A 7392-nucleotide genomic window follows, 5' to 3' on the forward strand; every position below is an offset into this window, starting at 1 on the left:
ATTAACTTCTGAGCCTCATGGACAGTCAGGAAACAGTTTAATTAGGATGTCAGACCTTTACTGGCTTAGTTTTAACAACAATAAAAGAAAACTTAAATCACTTTTACTTTGAACATGAAGAAAAACACTCGTAAAGAAAATCTAATTGGAACAAATTCATTTTTTAAATGTTTGCCAACTTAGAAACTTATGTTCATAATTCTGGTAGTTCAGAACAAAATTTATTTTTAAAAAATGTGGAAAAACTAGTTGGGAGAACTTAATAATTATGAGTAAACAATTTAAAGATTTGTGTTTATGCTACAAAGTGATTCAAAATTTATTTGACTGAAGAGGAAAAGCTAATTCCACCAACTCAATATGATTTGTTGGTTGAAGATAATTCACTTAGAAATTGTCATAACCCAAAAAAAAGAGTGTACATGAAGAAAAACACTAGTAAAGAAAATTGAATTGGAACAACTTAATTTTTAAAATCATGTTTTGCTAACTTAGAAACTTATGTTCATAATTCTGGTAGTTGAGTACAAAATGTACTTTCAAAGAATGTAGAAAAACTAGTTGGAAGAACTTAACAATTATGAGTAAACAATAACAATATAAAATTCTCCCCAGCCTGACCTTAATTATAATTATAATTATTTTAATTAAAAATAAATAAATTTTTAAAAATTATTTTTATGTCGAAGTTCTTTAGAATTTGACACATTTTTAACATGTAATTTAATTATTCATTATTAAATAAATTAATTAATTTTTTTTTAAAAAAGATTTTTGATGTGGAAGTTGTTTACAATTTGGCCAACTTTTAACATTTAATTTAATTATTATTTAAAAATAAATGAAAAAAATAAATTAAAAGAAACAGATTTTTGATGTGGAAGTTATTTAGAATTTGGCAAATTTTTAACATGTAATTTAATTCTTAAATAAAAAAAATAAGTAAATAAAAAGAAACAGATTTTTGATGCAAAAATGAGACATAAAACGGCAAAAACAAGACATAATATGATAATATGAGCTAGAGTGAGACATTCAATCAAGGCTGACAATGGGATGAAAAAGATAGGAGAGAGGACATAAAGTGGGAAAAATAGGTTTTTCCACTTTTAAAAATATCCTTCAGAATTAATAAAGTATCTATCTATCTATCTATCTATAGTCTACCTAACTATGGTCTACCTATAGTCTACCTACCTATCTATAGTCTATCTATCTATCTATCTATAGTCTATCTGTCTATCTATCTATCTATAGTCTATCTATCTATCTATCGTATGATTTTTAAATAATTAATTTGCATTTTATTGCATAGAATACGTTTTTACAGAACTTAACTTTTGGTACAGAAACCTTCGTCTACAGTTCCAGAGGTCAGACATTTCCTGTAGTTCCTGACCAGGTTTGCCCACAGCACTCCTCCATACAGATCTTCTCCAGATCTTTCAGGTTTCTGGGTGTCACTGGGAAACACAGAGTTTCAGCTCCTTCCAAAGTTTTTTTTTTTTTTTAATTGGGTTCAGATCTGGAGACTGGTTCGGCCACTCCAGGACCCTGAAAAGCTTCTTCTGGAGCCACTCCTTAGTTGTGTTTCAGGTCATTGTCATGCTGGAAGACAATGACTCAATGCTCTTCAGTGCTCTTACTGAGGTAAGGAGGTTGGTTCATGGCCTCATCCATCCTCCCCTCAGTACGGTAAGAAGAAAAACACCCCCACAGCATGATGCTTCCACCCCCATGCTTCATGGTTGGAATGGTGTTCATCCAAACACAGCAAGTGGAGTTTATTCCAAAAAAGTTCTATTTTGATCCCATGTGACCACATGACCTTCTCCCATTCCTCCTCAGATGGTCGTCCTTCAGACGGGTGCTGCAGGACTTTAACCTTCCTGTTGTCCTCATTTCCTTGTCTGAAAAAATTTTGAGAATTCAGCAAAAAAAAATCCCCAAATTTCAGAAAATTTGCAAAACCTTCAGGAAGAAAATTCCAATAATTCCTTAAAAGGTTTTTTTTAATCCCCCAAATTTGGCAAGAAAATTGTTGTAAATATTTTCAAAAAATGAGTAAAAATCTTCCAAAAAAAATCCTAAAAATATTTAAAGTGATTCCATATATATCAGTAAAACTTCCAATATTTTCTTTAAGAACATTCACCAAAAAAATCAACCAGAAACATTTTGAACATTTCTTTTTTTCCACCAAAAAATGTTCAAAGATTTCCCAAAAATGTTGAAAATGTGGACATCAGAAATTTCACTGTGAAAATATATTGGTTTTTTTCCACATTTTCAAACTTTAAAATGGGTCAATTTTGACCCTCAGGACGACACGATGTTACGGAGGTGGTTGGAGAACCCAGGCGCAGGCACAGATATGGCAGACAGGTGGCAACAGAAACAGGTCTTTATTTAAACCAAGCAAAAAATAAACCAAAAGAGAAAACAACCAGGAGATAAAGTAAACCAAATCTAATACTACAACAAACTACATTACTAACCCTACAAAAACCAAACAGGGATAAGCTAAACCAGACCACAAAACAATGTACTTACAAAACCAGGGGGAAACAGAACTAAGGGGGGCAAAGTAGGCAGGCTCGAGGAATCCAGAAGCTGGTAGGGGAACAAAACTGGCAGACAGACAGACAGCTGGGGGACAGACAGGACCGACAGTTATCCAGGGATGGGGGGGGACAAGAGTCCAGGTGAGGCTATGGCAGGCTGGAGACTAGAAACAGGGCAGGTGAGAATCCAGAGAAGTACAGAGTCAAAAAGAGAGTACTGAGTCCAAGATGGGATGTGACTCGCTATGATCCAGTGAGGTGTGACTGAATGAGCTGAGCTTTATATTGCAGGAGGTGATTGTGAACAGATGTCCTGAGTGAACTGATTACTGCAGCTGACACTCAATGCAGTAATTAGCAGGTAGCAGAATGCAGGCAGGTGAAGCAGGAAGAGCAGGAGAGAGAGACAGGGAGAGAGACAGGAGGGAGAGAGAGACAGGGAGAGAGACAGGGAGAGAGACAGGGAGAGAGACAGGGAGAGAGACAGGGAGAGAGAGACAGGAGGGAGAGAGACAGGGAGAGAGAGACAGGAGGGAGAGAGAGACAGGAGGGAGAGAGACAGGGAGAGAGAGACACAGGAGGGAGAGACACAGGAGGGAGAGAGACAGGGAGAGAGAGACACAGGAGGGAGAGACACAGGAGGGAGAGAGACAGGAGGGAGAGAGACAGGGAGAGAGACAGGGAGAGAGACAGGGAGAGAGACAGGGAGAGAGAGACAGGAGGGAGAGAGACAGGGAGAGAGAGACAGGAGGGAGAGAGAGACAGGAGGGAGAGAGACAGGGAGAGAGAGACACAGGAGGGAGAGACACAGGAGGGAGAGAGACAGGAGGGAGAGAGACAGGGAGAGAGACAGGGAGAGAGAGAGACAGGGAGAGAGAGACACAGGAGGGAGAGACACAGGAGGGAGAGAGACAGGGAGAGAGAGACAGGAGGGAGAGAGACAGGGAGAGAGAGACAGGAGGGAGAGAGACAGGGAGAGAAACAGGGAGAGAGAGAGAGACAGGAGGGAGAGAGACAGGAGGGAGAGAGACAGGGAGAGAGAGACAGGAGGGAGAGAGACAGGGAGAGAGACAGGGAGAGAGAGAGAGACAGGAGGGAGAGAGACAGGGAGAGAGAGAGAGACAGGAGGGAGAGAGACAGGGAGAGAGACAGGGAGAGAGAGAGACAGGAGGGAGAGAGAGACAGGAGGGAGAGAGACAGGAGGGAGAGAGACAGGAGGGAGAGAGAGACAGGAGGGAGAGAGACAGGAGGGAGAGAGACAGGAGGGAGAGAGAGACAGGAGGGAGAGAGACAGGAGGGAGAGAGAGACAGGGAGAGAGACAGGGAGAGAGAGACAGGAGGGAGAGAGACAGGAGGGAGAGAGAGACAGGAGGGAGAGAGACAGGAGGGAGAGAGACAGGAGGGAGAGAGAGACAGGAGGGAGAGAGAGACAGGAGGGAGAGTGACAGACAGACAGAGGTAGCCAACGAGAGACAGATCAAAACAGATAGAGAGAACAGGAGAAAGGAGGAGAGAAACTGGGGCTGGAACAGGGATCATGACACACGAGGGTTAAATGATCTTAAACCATCTTTATGACAAACTGTGACTTTCTTCTTTTGCAAAACTTCCTTTAAAATTGACAAATCTCACATGTGTAATCCAATTTAAACAGGATCTAAAAGTCACGTATCTCACTGTTAACTACTTTGGATGGTTTTTCCTCAATCCGATCCCTACAATATCTGCTGGTAGCCAATAGCACATTTCTGGAACCTTAAAATAGCTTCTCAGGTGAGATGGGTTTTTTTCCCCACATCTGAAAACACGAAATTCTCAAAGTTCATCCAAAAGCTTTAATAGAACTTAGTTTGGGTCCTACACTGCTGTCTGAAGTTACAGCGACTGATTCTAAATAAAAAGTTATTCTCAGAGTATTTTTGATAAACTCAGATCACAGTTATATACCAGACATCTTCAATATACACGACAGCGCACTGTAAAAACACAACTCATCACTGTCAGAGCTGAAACTGCTGAGTCACAGACACACGAAGAAAAACCACAGATTCCGACACAAAGAAAAACCAACAAAGACTTTCCTCATTCCTGCGAGTCGATCTTTGTTCCAGACAATCTGAATGATTGATTTTTTTTTTTTTTTTTTGACAGATTCACCTCTATTAACAGATGCTAAGTAACAGTGACTCGGCTTTCCCCCCTTTTGCAACACCAAACGTCACTCACAAATATTTGATTTTATTCCTTTTTAGTTTCTGTGAAAAAGGGGGGAAATTAAATATTTTTACAGCAAATCAGAATAACTGATTATTGTTAATAAAGTGGGTCTGAAGCAGAAGGAAACTTGAAAAGTCACTGCATGTTGTTCTGCTACATGATCTGTTTATGGTGTGCAACCGAGATGTTAAATAAAAGCACCTGCATGGACAGTCGGATGAAGGAAGTGTTCAGGTTTCAGTTCAGGTGACGCAGAAAGATAAACACACGAGTACTGAGGTCACCTTCAATATGAGACTTCTTAGTCACACCTACAGGATATTAGAACTGACAACAGGCGACTACTTTCTGCATAATTTGATTTAAATACAGTAAAATGGTTAAAAAAAATACTATTTGTACCTTAAAACTAAATTGATATTTCATGTGGATGTTATTCACCATCTTGGCCTGTTATAAATATTGATATATATGATTTGGTCCAATATGTAGTCACTTCTCCCTTAAAGCCTCCCTTTAGTTTACTAGCCTGAGTTTTGTTAGCCTTCCTGTACTTTGTTAGTCTTCCTGTAATTTGTTACCCTTCCTATGATCTGTTAGTCATTTGTAGTTTGTTAGCCTGAGATTTGTTAGCCTTCCAGTAGTTTGTTAGCTGGAATTTTGTTAGCCTTCATGTAGTTTGTTAGCCAGAATTTTGTTAGCCTTCCTGTAATTTGTTAGCCTTCCTATGATCTTTTAGTTTTCATGTAGTTTGTTGGCCTCTGTTTTGTTAGTCTTCATATAGTTTGTTAGCCTATATTTTATTAGCCTTCATGTAGTTTGTTAGCTTTTCTATGTTCCGTATCCTTCCTGTAGTTTGTTAGCCTGAGTTTTGTTAGCCTGTGTTCTGTTAGCCTCCCTGTGTTTTGTTAGCCTTGGTTTTGTTAGCCTTCCTGTAGTTTGTTAGCCTGAATTTTGTTAGCCTTCCTGTAGCTAGTTAGCCTGAGTTTTGTTAGCCTGTGATCTGTTAGTCTTCCAGTGTTTTGTTAGCCTGAGTTTTGTTAGCCTTCCTGTAGTTTGTTAGCCTGAATTTTGTTAGCCTTCCTGTAGCTAGTTAGCCTGAGTTTTGTTAGCCTGTGATCTGTTAGTCTTCCAGTGTTTTGTTAGCCTGAGTTTTGTTAGCCTTCCTGTAGCTTGTTAGCCTGAGATAAAAGCACCTGCATGGACAGTCGGATGAAGGAAGTGTTCAGGATTCTGCACGTGATTGTTGTAAATAGGAATGTTTTTCTTTTTCACCATTAAAAAACACAAAAAATTCTGATGTTAAAATGATTTAGTCCAATATCTAGTCACTTTGTCCTTCAAGCATGGCCTAACTTACCTCTGGAATTCCTGGTATGTTTAAAATATCTGCATCACACACAGATAATAACCTCAATGACGTCCATCCTGAACCCTTAAAATGTACAGCAGGTCACCACCACACCCAATGACTTAAAACCAGCTAAAAACACGACTCACCCTGACAGAGATTAGTGATAATACTATAAATCAGTCACTCAGGTGGAAAGTACAGCTGCATGTTGACGGTCGACTCATTCATGATGTCTTCAGTTTCAGAAATACTGATTGTTGCATGGAAACACTCAGCTTTGTCCTTGTGACACTGTTCAAAAAGGAAATAAAGGAGACTGTAAAGGCATTTAAACTTCATTTACTGACTTTATAATGTAATCTACAACTGAAAATACAGTATTTGTTCACTTTCTCAGATGCATTTATTGTGATTTTTAAAATGTACGCTACTAAATATATACTACTGTACAAAAGTTGGGGTCACTCAGACAATTCCGTGTTTTCCATGAAAACTTCCACTTTTATTCATGTGCTAACATAACTGTACAAGGGTTTTCTAATCATCAATGAGCCTTTCAACACTATTAGCTAACACAATGTAGCATTAGAACACAGGAGTGATGGTTGCTGGAAATGTTCCTCTGTACCCCTATGGAGATATTCCATTAAAAATCAGCTGTTTCCAGCTACAATAGTCATTTACCACATTAACAATGTCTACACTGGATTTATCATTCATTTAATGTTATCTTCATTGACAAAAAAATGATCTTCTTTCAAAAATAAGGATGTTTCTAAGTGATGTCAAACTTTTAAATGGTAGTGTAATAAAATACAGTAAAATACAGTAAAAATATAGAAAAAAAATACAGCAAAAATATAGAAAATATATAGTAAAAATACGTTAAAAAGTCTAGATAAAATATAGCAAAACTACAGTAAAAATATAGAAAAATACAGTTAAAATATAGTAAAAATACAGTAAAAATATAGTCCAAAGATAAAAAAAGACAGGAAAAAGACAGGAATAATACAGTAGAAAATAGTAAAAATGCTGTAAAAATCTCATAAAACATAGTAAAAATACAGAAAAAAATTTAGTAAAAATGCAGTAAAAATACAATAACTACAGTAAAAATCTGATAAAACAATAAAAAATACAGTAAAAATAGCTAAAATACATTAAAAATACAGAAAAAAATACAGTAAAAATATAATAAAACGGCGGTAAAAATATAATAAAAAACAATAAAAATATTGTAAAAATACAGTAAAA

The sequence above is a fragment of the Amphiprion ocellaris genome, chromosome 15 (genome assembly GCF_022539595.1).
Source record: "Amphiprion ocellaris isolate individual 3 ecotype Okinawa chromosome 15, ASM2253959v1, whole genome shotgun sequence".
Classification (NCBI taxonomy): Eukaryota; Metazoa; Chordata; class Actinopteri; family Pomacentridae; genus Amphiprion; species Amphiprion ocellaris.